The sequence below is a fragment of the Delphinapterus leucas genome, chromosome 2, assembly GCF_059928025.1.
Source record: "Delphinapterus leucas isolate spDelLeu-1000000601 "Yukka" chromosome 2, BTC_Dleu_Yukka2, whole genome shotgun sequence".
Taxonomy (NCBI): domain Eukaryota; kingdom Metazoa; phylum Chordata; class Mammalia; order Artiodactyla; family Monodontidae; genus Delphinapterus; species Delphinapterus leucas.
In genome coordinates, this window is record NC_143130.1 from 79952631 (window position 1) to 79969891 (window position 17261).

General features: G+C 45.8%; 1 protein-coding gene across 1 annotated transcript in view; it reads right to left on the reverse strand.

Annotated features, from left to right (window-relative positions):
* Positions 1–17261, reverse strand: part of CGNL1 (cingulin like 1) — a 154179-nt gene that overhangs the window by 32610 nt on the left and 104308 nt on the right. The window lies entirely within an intron of this gene.

Consider the following 17261-nt stretch of genomic DNA (forward strand, 5'->3'; position numbering starts at 1 on the left):
ATCACCATTTTAAAGACAAAGAAACTGGCGCTTGGGTAGACTGAAGAACTCGTCCAAGTTCAGGTAGGAGAAAATGCATTCGGGCAGATCGAATCCAGAACCTGCTCTTATAACCACTGATGAGTTCGCTTTCCTGACCCCTCACCACGTGCAGGGCCTCTTAGTAGAAACTCTTGATGAAGGGCAATTTCTGCTTACAGGGTTTTTTTTTTAATGTCTAACACAAAATGGAAATTAAAATTTGCTTGAATTATGGTACAGTTCACGGTGCAAGCTCTAGGTACTACCATCTGAAAATGAGCATGTGCTGCACACAATCCATAAGAGAAAGGAATGGGAACAATTACAGGATGATTATTGTTAATTCCAGACGTCACGTAGGCGTTTTATTTTTTGGCTCAGCATATTAAAAGTGATGGTAAGTGGCCTTGTCCAGAATTCCACCTCTCCCAGCAGACCTCTCATCTTCTATTTCTCCACTACTACAAAGATGTGAAAACCAGTAAACCCAGCGCTCACAAAACAGTGCTGCAGATGCCTTCAAGGAAAGCAAGGCCCAGGGAAGGCAAGATCTGGCTTCGAAGGCTACGACACAGCCCACTTGGGAGAGCTATCTGCCGAAATCACTTGCTTGCATAGCCTTTCAGAAAGATCTTTAAATCTTGTAATAGTACAGGAAGCTGTGTTATCCTGAACTTAACCAATCTGAGAGTTTCAGAAACCAGAGCATCTTTTCACAACCCGAATGTTCCATTTAATTCTATGCATCTGGGAAAGCTCATCAGAGTCAAGCTACTGAGTCAGAACAAGGTTGGCGGGCATTGCTAGGAGAACACTATGGTACCCAACAGCTGGGATTTCTCTATTACTGTCTGGACGTATCATCTTCTACCGAAACCAGCAAGATGACTGAGGAGAAATAAAGTGTGGTTGAAAACCTGAGGAGGGATCTAAAGAATCCAGCAACTGGTCAGACCAGGGAAAGCAAGAGAAAAGTCCAGATTGTCCGTTCCTGCCCTAACTTTCCCATTAAGAGATAAGAGACTACAAAGCTACAGTTATCAAGTGGTACTCAAATAAGGATACACACGTAGTTCAATGGCATAGAACTGGGCGTCTAAAAATAAACCCAATATTTACAGTCAATTAATTCTCAACAAGGGAGCCAAGATAATTCAAGGGGGAAAGGAACAGTCTTCAACAAAATGGTTCTGGGACTACTGGATATCCAAATGCAAAAGAATGAAATTAGATCCTTTCTTTGTACCACACGCAAAAATTAACTCAAAATGGATCATAGACCTAAATGTAAGATCTACAACTATAAATCTCTTCTAAAAGAAAACACTGGAGCAAATATCGTGAGCTTGAGTTATGCAAGGCTTCTTAGATACAATACCAAAAGCATAAGTGACAAAAGAAAAAATAGATAAATTAGACTTCATCAAAATCGAAAACTTCTGTGCCAACAAGGTGAAAAGACAACCCAAAGAATGAGAGAAAATATTTACAAATCATATATCTCATAAAGGACCCATATCTAGAATATATAAAGAATTCTTCAACTCAATAATAAAAAGATAACCCAGTTTTTTTTAATGGGCAAAGGATCTGAATAGACATCTTTCAAAGAAGATACACAAAAGTCCAACAAGCACATGAGAAGATGCTCAACATCATTAGTTATTAGGGAAATGCAAATCAAAACCATAACAAGCCACTTCACACCCACTAGGACGGCTATAATCAAAAAGACAGATAATAGTGTTGGGGAGGATGTAGAGAAATCAGAACCCTCACACACCGCTGGTGAGAATGCAAAATGGTGCAGCCACTTTGGAAAACATTTTGAAAGTTCCTCAGAAGTTTAAACAGAGTTATCATAAGACCCAGGAATTCCACTCCTAAGTATGTACCTAAGAGAAATGAAAACATATGGCCACACAAAAACTTGTGCAAAAACTCCACAGCAGTATTATTCAAGGTAGCCAAAAAGTGGAAACAACCCAAATGCTCATCAACTGGTGAACGGGTAAACAAAACGTGGTCTGTCCATACAATGGACTATTATTTGGCCCTAAAAAGGAATGAAGTACTGATACATGCTACAACATGGATGAAGCTTGAAAACATTATGCTAAGTGAAAGAAGTCATTCATAAAAGGCCACATATTGACATTTATATAAAATGTCTACAATAGGCAAATATATAGAGATGGAAAATAGATTCGTGGTTGCGTAGGGCTGAGGGGAATGAGAAGTTGGGAGATGACAGCTAAAGGGTTCAGGGTTTGGCATTAAAATATACACACTACTATATACAAAACAGATAAACAACAAGGACCTACTGTAAAGTACAGGGAACTATACCCGATCTCTCTTAACAACCTATAATGGAAAAGAATCTGGAAAAGAATATAACTGAATCACTGTGCTGTATACCTGAAACTAACACAACATTGTAAATCAACTATTTCAACAAAAATTTTTAAAAAGTCATGATGTGATACATAAAAAGTTAAATAGTATGAAGAGTATGATCCTGTTTTATAAATAAACATTGATATATATATATATAATTATATACATAATTTGTAAAAAAAAAAAAAAGTACAGGGTTTCTTTTTGAGGTGATGAAAATGTTCTAAAATTAACTGTAGCGATGGTTGAAGAACTCTGTGAACATACTAAAAACCACTGGTTTTGCACTTTAAATAGTTGAATTGTATGTTAAGTATCTCAATACAGCTGATTTTTAAAAGAGGAACAAAGGAAACCCAGAGGCTGAGTCGGACGGAGGGGATGGAGGAGCTGAGGTCCACCGAGGTACTGGTGAGAACAAGAGACTAAAGACATTTGCCTAAATCTTCCGGTAAAGCGAAGAACACTTCCACGTGCAGTCAGTGATCTTTCATTCACCCAGAAATCTCAGGAAGAGCAAGGATACTGAAAACCAGATCTCGTTTAAGCTGGATTTGGGCCTACCTGGCACCCTGACATGCTAGATAAAGGATGCTGTGCTGTGTTTTGATGTTTAGAACTTGGTATTTTCTCTGTTTGGAAGTTGCAGGGCACATTCTGAGTCCATCTGTCTTAGGAGGATGGATCAGGCAGGTTATCACTCAGCTGCCAGTGGCAGGGTCTGCTCCAATCCCAGCTCTCAATTTCACAGGCTGAGTGTGCCTCTATGGGAGCTTGTATGTGTCGAGACACTTAGTCCTGTTTTGACTATTTGTAAAACGATAATACGTTTTGCTCTATGTCTTCATAGTGTGGTAAACCACATTATGTTTACAAATAAATTTAACTTAAGCCTCCATTGGCAAACCTTTCCAGAGCGGCTCCCCTGTTCCCGTCACCACCACATCCCACGTCCCCAGTCTACTATGTCAGGTAAAGCCCATAGGATAACCTTGCTCTTCCTGAAACCGTACCTAACTCACTTGCAGCAGTGCTGGAACCTAAAAGAATAAAAATCACATCCCTTTGTTCAAGGCAAGTTCTTCTCCATGACTTGCCAGCAAAGAAAACTGGTCTAGCGGGACTCCAAAACTCTTCCAGCTCTGAACTTTGAACTATGCACCACTTTTTCCAAATGCTTAAGTTTGTATCTCATGACTGTGGTAAAAGCAGGAGAACTCTAGGAGGACCAGAGCTGGTAAAGATCTACTCTGACAGGTCACTGGGGACAAACACCGCTGCCCTCACTTAATTAATTGCTGGTACTTCATTTCTGTGATGTTTTGATCTTAAGTGCTGTACGTCACAGCAAGACTAGGGAGGATGTTCCATCATAAATAAAAACCAAAGCGCACACAGTTTCTAACGATTCATTTAGCCAGATCATACCCCCTATGTAATATCTATTTGTAAAAAAGATCACATGGATGTGTCTTTTAATATCTTACCTATTATTCATTCATACAATCAGTCAGAAATAGTTAACAAAGATCAATTCCAAATTCTACTCCAAAAGGTCGGAAACACTACCCTAGGTCATCACCACAAAGGCAAAAGTGGCAGATGTGCTACATTCTCTTGTTTTTCAAGATTGGACCATCCCTTAAAATTGCCCTGAGATCATTTCTTCACCTGTATTTACTTGGTTACACAGGAAACTGGTAACACTGGCTGGCTGTGAAGAAGGGAATTGGGGCTATGGAAAGAAGCAGAGAGAGGTATTCCATTGCAAACCCTCTTGTGAGGATTTAAATGGTGAACTATGAAATTCAAGAAGTATTAAAAATGTTTAAATAAATATACATTTTTGTTGAAAAGACTGACTACCAAGGGGCACAGGCACTTGGAAGACAACCATCTCCCCTACCTAGTTCTCACCTCCTCCGGGCTCCAGAAACCCTTCCCCAGCATATTCACGGATACCTCTGGGCCATGAAAGATAGCAGAGCGGGAGCCGGGGAGCAGCTGTACAAACAGAGCAGAGCACCAACTCTCCCACGCTGGTTTACATAGTTAAGACATTCCTTTTCACCACATATAGCTGGGAGGGTGGAAAAGGCCCAGATGGCCCGGGACTTGCACTTACATGAGTGCTTCTCCAAATTTTCCACCCAAGCAACCTTAAAGGCAGAGAAGTCCAATGCGGGGTGGTTAGAGACACGCAAGTGACCTCAAAGAACTGCTTCCAAGGCTTGGGTTTCTCCATCAAAAACGCATGTACGCTTTGCAGTCGACACTTATAACTTTCATTCCACCCCATGTCTCTTTTTATATCCAGACACTGTCCTTGGTGTTCCAGGAAGATGGGCCATTTCTACCCTGTAGCTTTGGCAAGCACTCTCCTCCCCACACACCCAGCACATGTACACATTATCTCAGCCTGGACAAAAGACATAAATCACCTCAAGAATGGAATTCTCAGTTTTAATTCTAAAAATGTGCATCCAGGAGTGTAGAGGAAGGAGCAGAGGAGGCTGCAGTTAATCTACCAGATTAGACTCAGATCCAGGCTGTGCCTCTTTCTGGGCCCTTTCACTGGACCTGGCCTCATAGAGCCTTGGTTTGCTCATTTGTAAAAGAGGGAAGAAGTTACCTACCCACCCCACTGTAAATACCTAGTTAAACGAGGCCATGACTCTCGTGGCTGATATTGCTATTAATGACCAAGCCAAGGAAACCCAGGCGTATTTCTCACAAGGTCAGGACTTTGCCCGACTTACCTACTACGGTTCTAAATCCTCAAACCTGGCTTTAGACTATAAGTTGCCCATTTTTACCAGCTCAATATCAAGCCTAGGTTTCTCAAAAGAGAGAAACAAGATCTTTAACAGTCTTTCTAGGGCAACCGTACTGTCCAAATTACATGACCCCTTATTTTAAGGGCAAGTCACGTTTCTTGGTTGGCTAATTCATTAAAAATTCAGCCTCATTTCCCAATCAAGGATGGTCTGGCAAACTGATGGCAACTAAGAAAATTCTTCCAAAACAGACAAACAGCATGTTTCAACGTGCTGAATTGCTAAATTTCCACTACTTCTGAAATAGTTGACTTTTAACCATATGCTCCAATTACTGATATAAAAGGGGGGTTGGAGGAGGAATACATAATTGTTATCACAAAAGAAAAAGCAAAACCCCAGTCTTTGCCTGGTACCACCATTCACTGCAAATAATGACTTGCTTACAAGCTGGCACATTTTCATTCGTTAACGTCCACACTTAGAAATGTTCACACTGTCGCCTGGGGCCAGGGTAAACTTTTATCCATGACAAGCACAAAACTCCCCAACAGCGCCACAAATGGCCACGTCTAGGTGTTTTTCCTCACCCAAAGGTACTGATGCACTTCCCCTGAGCACAGAGCACACAGCTCGAACATGCTCACTCCTGACGGATGAAAAGTAACTGCACAGGACGAGGCCCTCCTGGCTTGTCCTAATGCAGACCCAACACATAAGACATCAGGCTTTACTAATTAACAGGGCCTCTTTCCACAGCCAGTTTTTGTTTCTTTTCTGTCTCGCTTTTTTGCTGAGTGAGGGAAAACAGCTGAGGCGTGGAGGCCAGGAGGCCAGAGAATGGAATGCTGGCTCGTTGGTTCCATGTCACCAGCTACTCCCACCCTCCAGCGAGTGAGGCTGCAGGAGCTCAGCTGATGGGTGCCCGAAGGGTCCCCGACGCCAGGTCATCTGCTGGGAGGTCACCACCTTTCCACAGCATGGCTGCGGACATCACTTTCTTGCCCACAGTGAGGACCGGGGTCACAAATGATGAGTCCCTTTCTCACTCTGAATGTGTGGAGAACCAGGTCCCCTGTATTACGGTTTCAGCTTACCCCTTACTTGAGCAACAGTAAACTATGGAGGAAAAGAAATAGCATCTATTTTAGTCATAAACTGCTCTTTCCCTAGTTACCTAGGAATTTCACTGGCATGAGGCCTCTGAGCCAGGACTTCTTACATTTTAATGAGCACAGGATTCACCTGGGGATCTCTTAAATGCTCATTCTGACTCAGGAAGAACAAAGGCCGGGGCTCTGTAGTTCTAACAAGCTCCCAGGTGGTGCCAGTGACGCCGGTCTGTGGGTCCCACTGTGAGGACTGAAGTCCAGACTGAGGAGAGGCTGCTCCGACCTCAGGGCCCTCCCGCAGACATTCATTCACAGCTCAGGTCCCCACTCTCCAAGTCCCCTTATGCTTCTTGACATGACTCCAGTGCCTGGGATGGGGTGTCAGGCAGCTTGGGTGCCGCTGCAGGCTGTGCAGTCAGCTCACACTATGACCTATGCAAACCCGTGACCCCTCTGAACTCAATTCACATCCTTAAAGAAAGCGTAATAGGTATTACTTGCTCTAAATGGGTCAGAAACCGCCACCACCCCAAGAGACATATGAGAGTTTCAAAAAGCTGAGATCCCTGCAATAATGTAAAATAATGGGTTTCTCCTTCCTGTTTTTTGACCGCCTACTTACCATTTTTTGGTGCAAGTGGGGTTGAGCCATTGAAAAACATCATTTTAAAATCCCTACTCTAAGAGCTACATCAGAGTTTCCAAAAATTCTCTCACTGTATTTCCCAAATGCCAACACCATTTTTTCCCAACATATCTGTAGTTCAGAACTGAACTGGTCATGCAGCTATCTCACTGATAAGCTCTGTTTGTTTGTGGCAATGGAGTAGTGTGTGAGGAAGATGGGAATAGATGTGGCAAAGGGAAGAGTAAAGAAGGAGAGTCCACTCATTACCAAAACCCTAAATATTTTCGAGGAAGAGTTGATTCCAAAGCCAGAATAGTGGATGTATTCAACTCCCTTTTGTTAGAAGATGTGGATTCTGGGCTAGACTACTCTGCTAATAAGTTACCATGTGACGACTTCAAGCAGGTCACTTAACTTCCATCTGTCCTCAGTCTCCTCCTCTGTAACATGGAATGGTCAGTCTAGCTAATTTCAACGTCCCTGCCGGATCCGAAGTCTGGGATGTCTGGGATTGAGAATGAACTTGAAGAAACTGGGCAGTATTAGGCAACCATTAAACTAAGAATTCCAGAGGTTTTATACCTCTATAACATCATACTTAAATTTCACTTTCAAATGCTGTCAGCTAAACTCAGATGGTTTTTTTTACCAGTGTCCCTGCCATGGTATCTAGAGCTGAGGACCTCATCTAAAGACCAACTTCCTGCCACGGAGCAAGGCTTTACTAGTTCGTTCTCTCTCCACAGTCACCAACTTGCCAGAACTCACCGAGTTGGAAAGTTATCATGCTTTATGAAGATTTTGTTTACATCCTGTTTTTTTCATTGCCCTGGTGGTGATTTTCCGGCTTACAAAACCACCTAAGAGGTACTCCCTTTTAATCATATTCAATCATCCAGTTTTTCCTATAGTAACTTGGTGATTATATATAGGCTAAAAATATCATTGGTTTCTTCACAATGTCCTTGTGAAGTAAGTCAAAACATTTCCCTTTAAATGGTTAAGAAACCAGCAAAGATTTACTCTCAGAGTGGCCTGTAATTCACACATAGGTTCAAGATAAAAACTGTGCTAATAAAATGCCTCACGCTTGCTCACAGAATCCATTTGACAAAGGTTATCATTTAAGCCACACAACAAACCTATAGAGATACCCAACATGGGAATAAAAATACCCTGCACACAAATGGGTCAAGCCACTTCCCCAAGAGGCAACACGCTCAGTAATAGTTCAGGCCTTAACATACGGTGATTCCAGTAACGAAACACCTACGATAGGCAGAGCCACAGAGAAAGGAAGTAGACTCGTGGTTACCAGGGGAATGGGAAAGGAGGGAGTTTGGATGTAAGGGGCTTTGTTTGGGGGTGATGGACATGTTTTGGACTTGGACAGTGGTGGTGGTTGCCCAACCTTGAGAATATATAAACACCAGTGAATTGTACACTTTATAAAATGGTGGAAACAGTGAATTTTACATTATGCGACTATTATCTCTAAAAACAAAACAAAACAAGCGTTCAGGCCTTGGAGTTGGCCGACCTGAACTGGCCTTGCTTGTTTGCCTCTACGGCTTGGTTTTCCCCATTGTTCTAATAATGAATGGAGACGTTATGCTGAGCACGTAGCAATGTTTCAGGCACACCATAAGATGACGACAATGGATGACAGCTACATATAAGGTCATGTAGCCCAAAGTCACAAACCAGGACTTGCACCCAGCTCTCCAACTCCTGTCTCTGATCTCTGCTACTTGCTACCAGCTTCTTCTGAGTGAGGCAGCAACTTCAGGGGAGATTTCCCACAGTCAGCCAGAGAAGGGAAAAGGAAGCTCCACACTTGCCAGCTAGAGGCTTCAGCTATGTCCATACACTCACCCAGATTTAAACGGGGAGGGGGAGGAATACACACTCTTCTACCATGAAAACAGCATTTCAAGAGCTTCTCTGAAACAGAGCCCTGAGTTACAGACTTTTACTTATGCTTCTGTCTTTACTTATTTATTTTTTTACTCCATTCCTTAAAAAGCCTTACAAAAATTTCCCCAGTGTCCCTGGGTCTCATCTCAGTGTCCAGGAGATTAAAAAAGCCTCACATCACAGCTGTGAGACGCCATTTCCCTCACCATGAGGGCCCATAGTCTATGCTAATCTTGTGACCAGCATGTAAAAGTTTTGTTTATAGAACCCGACATCCCCCCACGGTGCAGCCAGCCCTTCAAGGAGCCGCCGGCTGGCAGAAAGGACACCACCCGGACAATGTCATGAGTCCAGAGCTCTGCGTCACCAGAAAAATACTGGGGGGAGGGGGCAGGAAAAAAGCAGGGGTCGGACACAGAACAAACAACTTCACAAACCGTTAAAATCAGCTTGCTGTCGGCACACACACGTCCAACAGGTTGAACAGGATTTCTGAAGACAGAAGATAAACAAGCAGGTTCTCCACAGCACTGCCTACTGGGGAGCTGTGCGGATGCCTCCAAGATAAACCAAGGCTCAACCTGGAAGCCAACAGGCCTTAACTGAGTCCACACGTCTCTGCTGTTTCCTTCTCAGAAATCTTATTTGCAAAAGCTGATCCTTCAACTTTCCAATTTTGTTGCTACCATATTTCCATAAATGCTGAAACGATCAACACTAAGTTGCAGAAATCATTCCATTTAAAAAATTTAAAGAGGAATTCTCAGACCAAGAACTCTTAATCTCATGACCATTTCCATTAGCGCCCCTTTGCACCCCCAAATGAGACCAATTTCCATACAGAAAATTGTCAACTTTTCCCTTCACCCCCCTGCCTCCATGGCTGCAGGAACAATGATAACAGGGGCTGGAGAAAGAAAATCTGGACTGACCTCATGTTTGGGATGGAAGAGGCTGGACCAATACCCTCACCAAGCTTTTAAGGCTGGTTCCCACCATCTCCAGGGTTAAGACATACAACAAGGGTGACCTTTATTTATTTCCTCCTTCAAAGATGTAGGCTGTTCCCTGGGACAGAGCTGAGCAGACTGGTCTCTTGCAAAAGCCCATGAACGGTCTCCAGCCCCCTTGTTGCAGGCCAGTCTGCTGGGGTCAGCAGCTAGCTCTAACTGCCAGGCAAAGGGAACAGAGCCAGAAATAGTAATGTCCTAATCCAGGGATGGTCACCCGTGCACTCTGAGGTCATGTCCAAGTCACAATTTCTCATAATCACAGTTTGGTTTTTTAAAAACAGGGGTGGTAGGGCTTCCCTGGTGGCGCAGTGGTTGAGGGTCCGCCTGCCGATGCAGGCGACGCGGGTTCGTGCCCCGGTCCGGGAGGATCCCACATGCCGCGGTGTGGCTGGGCCCGTGAGCCATGGCCGCTGAGCCTGCGCGTCCGGAGCCTGTGCTCCGCAACGGGAGAGGCCACAACAGTGAGAGGCCCGCGTACCGCAAAAAAAAAAAAAGGGGTGGTGTTACATCCATTCACTGCATGGGTCAAGAAGAATGAAGGGTGATGCTGCCAAGTGTCAAAACACTAGTCACTCTACAAACAGCAAACGGTGTCCAAGAAGGAATTAGTAGGTACCACCCAGAAGTTACAGAACATACATTGCAGATTTCCTTCTAGACAGAGGCCCTGAAGGAGGCATGGTGACTCTTTGGCCTCCATCCCCTTGGACGGTTTCCCAACCACGGCTGCCGGCAGGACTCTCACTCAGTCCCTCCGTTTCTGAATAAAGGGAGAAACGAATGTCACCTATCCTTTCAGAAGAGCTGGGAGAGACAGAGGGGAAGGATGGAATCACCAAGTCTGATCAAAGACCTACCCCAGGACTGCTCGAGGGCCAAGTCCCATTGTTTTTTTTTTTAAAAGGCCATTTTGGGCACCTATCATTGAGGCCCCATAAATCACCATGGTGGTCACTGGTACTTCTCCCCTCCAGGCACATGTACGATTATGCTTGCCTGTCTCCCTGAAGTCAGGTGTGGCCATATGACTAGCTTTGGCCAATGAAATGTGAGTGCAAGTAACATGTGTCGTATCCAGGTACAAGCTCTGAGAGCCACTTAGTGTCACCATCCGCTCCTCCCACTGCTTCATCCCAAAGAGCCAGTGGGGCTATAACAAGGAAAGAGCATGGCCTCCAGAGTCAGGCAGTCTTGGGTTCAAATCTAGACTCAGCCACCTACTAGCCACATGACTCCAAGCCGGTCAATTACCCTTTACTGAGCTTCAATCCCCTCAACTTTGAAATAGCAATTATATCACAACGCAGAGACATGGGTGGGGGGTCGGGCTGGGGGAGTTAAAGGTAGTGAATGTAAAGTGTGCAGCGCGTGGCCAGGCAGATGGTGTGCGCTAAAGAAACAGCGGTGACTGTAGTGGCCTTCGCCATTATCTTCACCCTGCTTTGGTCGCTTACCAGCTGTGGAACTAGAGCCTCCGCTTCCCACTCTGCAAATGGGGAGGTAATGCTGTGCCCACTCTCAGGGTGGCTGCAAGGGCTCTTGTGAGAGTGTCTGTGGGAGCCGCCAGCACGATGCTGCTCAGGAAGTGAGATACCCACCATCCCCCCTACTCTAAGCCCTTTACCCTGCCTGTCCTGATCAAGTCCTGAAGCATCAAGGGCCAGTGAAGCTGCACCCCACGCACACGGAGGGCCCAGTCCTGAGGGACTGCCCCTCCACCCTGGGTTCCAGGTTGTCCTCCACGCCTCATCTGACCAGAAGCCTACTCTCCCATCCCCAGCCAAGTCACTGGCTGCCATTTACTGGACCACAAGCACTGCTCTGCACAGGGACTCTGACGACTCAGCACACCAACTTGACCCCCGAGGTACGCACACCAGCCTGGGTGATCCATCAGTTTGCGAGGCCCCCCTGGATATTATTTGCAGAGATCTGGCCCATCCCTGGGGCCAGCTCTGCAGGAGTGAGGGGAGGTCCTCGCCAGGGCTCCTACTGACCTACTATCGAGGATCCAGAGAGCCGGGAGGTTCCTCCCAAGCCCAGCTTTGACAGCGCATTCCAGCGAGGCTCTGAGGAGTAATCCACCTCACATCTAGGGAAATCTGCCATTTGCCCCAGGCCCTGGCCAAACACTAAAAGCATCCTGAACTGTGTGTCCTTAGGTGGTAGCTTAATGAAATACTATCACTGGCACTGGGACATCCCAACTGACAGTGGCCCCCACTGAAGGAACGATGGAGGTAGGACGGGCAAGTGACCCAGTTCCAGGGCAGCCCCTCACTAACTCTTCGGCCTGAGGCAAGTCACAACCTCTCTGAGCCATCCAATGTCAGGGGAGAAGGAAATAAACTTAACTTATTAATTGTATTTAAGCACTCAGCATCAATTGTCTACACTCAATAAATACACAAGTTGAACGAGGCACAGAGCCATTCGTGAAGAGTTTGAATCCCCACAAGAGTGTTAAACCTGTTCACAACTGAAACATAAGTAGTAATCACGGCCTAAAGAAAGGGTCACGAGCCCAATGGTCCATCTCTGTAATCAAGAATATGGCGCCCGCACAGCAGATAAAGGTTATTTTCTCTCTCTGGCCTACCAACGTTTCTATTTTGCCAGATAAGTTCAAACAGACCTGGATATTCATTCACTCATTCATATCTTATAAAGTGGTAGAATGTCAGCGCTGTTTGGTACACCAAGTTTCTCTGGTTCAAACCCCAATCTGAATTTCCAATATCCCCGCCCCCCATCTCTCTCCACCCTCACCATATCTTTGATAGATAAGCAGACATCCAGCCTCCGCTTCCTGGGGCTGGAAACCCATTACCTCTCAAAACAAGCCTTTCCATTTTCTCTCAGCTCTCAGCCATGGAAACGTCTCCTTCACGCTGAGCTGATAACTGCATTCCTACCATGTCTCTGGGACCAACCAAGAAGGGCATAGTCCTTGCTGCAAATGACAGCCTCTCAAGCGCTTGACGCCCTCATACCTCCTTCACACCATCTTACCTTGTCTTTTGTTCTTTAGGCTAAACTTTCCAAGGTCCTTCTTCACCCACTGGGGTGCAGTATCAGGTACTCTTTCAAAGTGTGGGGCCCCAAACCAAAATGATACTCCCTGAAGAGTCTCTCCAGCTGTCATCTTGATTACCAAGTACCCCAGGCTCCCAAGACAAAGTCTCCCAGCAAATAAAATAGATCCCTCGCAGATGAATTGAGACCCAAGAGGAAACCTGGTTCCTGAACTCAAGTCCACAAGCTAAAGAAAACTTTGGCCACCTCGAGATCAACATCCATCAGACCCTTCTCAGGACCTGCCCTGTGAGTGATACTGTAGGGACCAATGATGACAGGAAGGGTGTCACTGCTGGGGTCCTCCTGTTCCCATCCTTTCTTCAGATGCCAGCCCCTTTCCACTTCTGCCCACCAGGGCACCCCCAACATCCCTCTGGCTCTCATGCATTTGGAGCTCACCCTGTTGCCTCAACCCCATTCTCTCTGCTGGTGAGCTGTACCTTAACTCTTCTGGGGAAAAAAAAGATCACGCCTTTTTCCTCCCACACTTCTCTCCCATGATAGCCCATCCCATTCCAGGGCTACGCCTGGGGAACTAGACCCAATTCCCCGCTGGCACCAGGTGAGCTGCGGTTGCATCCCACAGGACAAGGCTCTGGGCCAGGCAGGGATAATAACATCTACTGAGTGGCTCGCTCTAGGCCTGGCACCGTGCCCACCCTATGGGCATCTCACTTAGTTCTTAAGTTACCCCCTCCCCATCCCTCCCAAGAGAGATTCTGTTCAACCCTTTGTTTATAAGTGAGGAAAAGGAGACACGAAGCACTTAAGTAACATGCTTCGGTCTCAGGGCCAGTAAGCAGCAGAGCCAGGTACAATCCCAGGCATCCTGACTTGAGAGCCCAGCAGACTGACCACCAGCCAGTCGGCTCTTCACAGGCAGGGCCTGCACCTCACTCTGGGCCCCAGCCCAGCCAGTGCCCGGCACACAGTACACTCACAATTCAAGTTTAGTGAATTCATTGGCTCAATACGTTTTGAAGTGTCTAAATATATTTGAACATATCCAATGATAGTCACCAAATGCACACACTTTCCATGGCACATTTACTTGGTATTTTTTTATCATCAGCACACACGATTTCCACTTTGTCATGAGCTAGATCAACTTTTGTTATCTGGCCTGAGAACCGAACCTCAATTTATAACAATGTCTCCATGAGAAAGCTCCTTCAACTTCCAAACACCCTACCTAAAAATAAATTTTTAGCACCCTCCTTTCCTAAACTGAGTCCGCAGCTAGCAGATTCCCTCATTAGGGTGCTGTTTACCTTTGCGTTATTAAGAGGTCTGTCCTGCCTGAAGTCTGCCTCACTTTGCTGCATCTCTGCCTCAGAAAAGATGCCTGAATCTCGAAGGAATGTGTGAATTGGACACGCCTCAAATTTTTTTTTTTTTTTTTACGAAGGCCCCATTTTCAATCCAAATTTTTCACAAAATTCTAGTTCTCTGAAGGCAAAAGGTCTTACTTAACCTGATAAATGGTTGCCCTAATTAATGAATTTTCAATTCCCTGAGACAGCTGGAATTATTAGCTTACGAGAAGCCTGACACAGGTTCTAGCCACTCATTTTCCAGATGAGCAAACCAGGGCCTGGAGAGGTTAAAGGACTTGTTCAGAGTCACACAGTGGAATCTGAGCTGTGGCGAGAACTTGACGGACTTAAATCTAACCACCTCATTAGACATTATCTATTAACCTAAGTAATACCTCTCCTGCTCCCTGACAACGACTACGCAATTCTGAACACACACATTCTCTTCCAGCTCCGCCTGGGAACCCAAAGGCTCCAAGGGAGACCTTGTGCTTATTAGGCCTCAGAAAAACACAGAAGAGACTCTCTTTTAGCCTTCTACTGCTGACAGTGGCCACCTGCCAAGGGGACAGGATGTGAAAAAAAAAAACATCTTACATTTCCATCTCAACCTGAAAGATGCATTTCCCCATTCCTACTCCGCCACTCAAGTCCAGAGGCTCAACTACTACTCAGTTCTAGAAAACGAGGACACCCAGGTCTCATGCACACCTCACCACTAGACTCATTCGCCACATGTCCTCCAGAACGATCTTGCCAAGATGACACTTCCATCATGACCCATCTCAGCTCGGAGTCCAGAATGACGCCCAACACACAGTAAACTGAATTCAAACTCCTAGCCCGGCCTCCAAAACCTTTCTAAATTGACTTCACTCTAGTATTCAATCTGATTTTGCCCAAGTCTTCAAGCTTTGCGGCCAACAGCTTTCTTTTTTCTTTTTTTTTTTTGCGGTACACAGGCCTCTCACTGTTGTAGCCTCTCCCGTTGCGGAGCACAGGCTCTGGACGCGCAGGCTCAGTGGCCATGGCTCACGGGCCCAGCCGCACCGCGGCATGTGGGATCTTCCCGGACCGGGGCACAAACCCGCGTCCCCTGCATCGGTAGGTAGACTCTCAACCACTGCGCCACCAGGGAAGCTCCAGCTTTCTTTTTATACTGTCTGTCATGTTCATTTCCAATTACAGGCCTTTGTATAGTATCCAGAACCCTCTGTGGAAAGTACCCTCCAAAAAAGAATTATATAATATAGCATTTCCCAGAAAGTATTCTAGAAAACAAAAGTACTGTGGAAGCTCTTTTAAAAAAATAACGTTGTGTTCATATAATTCTAAGCAATTCTTACGGTTGAGTCTTTTCTTAGAGAATCATAATCCACATTTGGCCCACATATTAAAGGCTCTGAGAAGTCCTATAATAGGAAAAGCTGTTTAAGTTTATCCCAAGAGTTCCCAATTTATCTCAGATCTACCCTCCATTCTCCATCTCTACTGTCACCATGCCAGTCCAAGCTGCCATCATTTCTTCCTGGACAACAGCAAAAGCCTCCTCGCTGGTCTCCCCACATCCCCTCTTCTGCCCTCTCCAAACCATTCCCCACACAATGGGGCAGGAGAGAGTATTGTGAATCCCAAATCAGGTCATGTCATCCCTTGCTTAAATATTTCTATGGCTTTCCTGTGCTCTTGAGGATAAAGGCAAAAACAAACAACAAACCTTCTGACCTCGGTTCACAGGGCTTACATGGTCTACCTACCTTCCCAACCCCATCACATACCACACTTCGCCTCACTCAACCCATCCTTCCACTGGCCTTTTCTTTCCACGTTTCCTCCTATATCATGTTCCCTCTACCCCAGGACCTTTGCACATCTGCCTGAAAGACTCTGCCTCTCCACATCATTAGCTCTTGCTCATCCCAATTACCACCTCCTCAAGGAAATGGTCCCTGACCTTGCAGACTAGGTTAAATCCCAGCCCCTCTCTTCCATGAGCCTTGGTACATTTTGTATTTACTTATATGACTTTTTCCCTTATATTCTCTTCCACTAGACTGTAAGCTTTCGGAAGGCAAGGCGCATGTGTCCATTTTTGCTCACTAGGTTTAAGACAGTGTCTGGCCTAAAGTAAATACTCAAATACACACACACACACACACACACACACACACACACACATATACACACACTGTTGAAACAATCAACCTAAAGTATGAGCAATCTATGTGAAAAAAGAAAGTATAATACAATATTCCACAATGGAGATATACCTTTATAGAGGTATACCTAGAGGTCTGCTTACTTCTAGACCACCCCAATCTGCGATTCTCAAGGGAAGGGAGAATATCTAGCATGAGAGGTAGTGCACCGGGGGCACAGAAGTGTCCGCTGGTGGGAGAAGTGAGCACCTCCCTGTATATCAGCTCTGCTGCCTTCCGGGAGGGGATCCTCAGGGCTCAGCTCACCGTGGCCTTGAGATTAAAGCCACTACTTCCAGATCCTGTGGGGCCTGCCCCTGTGCCTAGCCTACACCCTAACCCTCCGTTCCTGCAGAACTGCCCCATTTCTGGAAACCGCAGGCCTCTCATTAACCCCAATCTGTGGTTAGCCACTGTCCCCAACAACACTCCTAGGGATGCCAAATAAGGAGCCCTGATGAAGACGGTCAGGTCGCTCAGGACCCTTTTCTGGGGCTTTGACTTTGCTGGACCAAAGCGAAGCGGGGTGTGTGTGTGTGTGTGTGTGCGTGCGTGTGTGTGTCTTTATTCCACTCCGCATCTGCAACAGGGAGACACACGCCAGACACTTCTCAGAGAGTCTGTTTTAACCAAGAAGAATCCTGTCCGGAGCCACCACGTCCCTCCACTTTCCACCCCCCAATCTAACCAGGCCTGTTCTTTGTTCCACAAAACGAACAGCTAACTCCGCCCACCTGCCGGGGACAGACCAGGCTCGCGCACACAGGAGCAAACAAAGAGGCCTCTTGCCCAAGACTTTCT